The following is an 862-nucleotide window of genomic DNA, read 5'->3' as shown; positions in this document are numbered from 1 at the left end:
GCAAAGGACCCCTAGCCCGCTGTGACTAATATTGTCAATACACTAGACATGTAGAGAAAATATCATTTAGTCACCATACCTATTTTCAGCTCTCAACTCGTTGCAGGGAAACAGTTCCAAAAGTTTGGAGATTTGGTCTTTTCCTCGCCGTTCCAGCTTGTAGGCGCTGGTCCTCGTCGCTCGACCACATCAGCCCACGCGGCATTGCAAAAAGTGACCGACGCACCACAATTTCAGCCAATCAAAAAAAGGTCGATCTAAAAGACTTTTGCCTCTCGAGGTCCGTCTAAATCACCTGGCGGCTAGGACTCCCCACGGTTCGGCTCCACGCGCGGTAGTCAAACCCATCCTCCTCATCTCTGGCCCAGATGCTCTGTTATGAAAAGCAACGCGATTGACCCACGACCCGGACCAAGCGGCATAGGACGGGTTGTTAATGCGATGTGTTTGCTGTCTAATTTCACTGTGGTCACCGACCTTGCAGAATGATACTAGTAGTAGCAATCTGCATCGATGTGCTCGGCCTTGCCAATCGCTTCTCGTGGAGCAGAATCTCGCTTCGTTCGATTCGACGAGTTGGCCGTGACGAAAGCCCATTTCTCCCCTGCGCTTGAAGTTCACAGCATTCCTACCGGTATGTGCAATGCTATCACCCGAGCCGCCTGTGATAAGCCCGAGCACATCCATGCAAATTGCTACTATCAATGTGCAAGGTTGATGGCCGGCAACGTTGGAGCCGCACACGTCCGCAAACGCGCCATCCTAACAACTTATCCTGTGACGCTTGCGCCGGGTCGTGGGTCAGTCCCATGATTTTTCATGACCAAGAGTCCATAGAGCTGCTTATGGACCCTTGTCATAA

This window comes from Saprolegnia diclina (genome assembly GCF_000281045.1).
Source record: "Saprolegnia diclina VS20 unplaced genomic scaffold supercont1.28, whole genome shotgun sequence".
In the NCBI taxonomy this organism is placed as follows: domain Eukaryota; phylum Oomycota; class Saprolegniomycetes; order Saprolegniales; family Saprolegniaceae; genus Saprolegnia; species Saprolegnia diclina.
The sequence above is the reverse complement of the archived record's forward strand: the minus strand, read 5'-3'. Positions refer to the sequence as shown.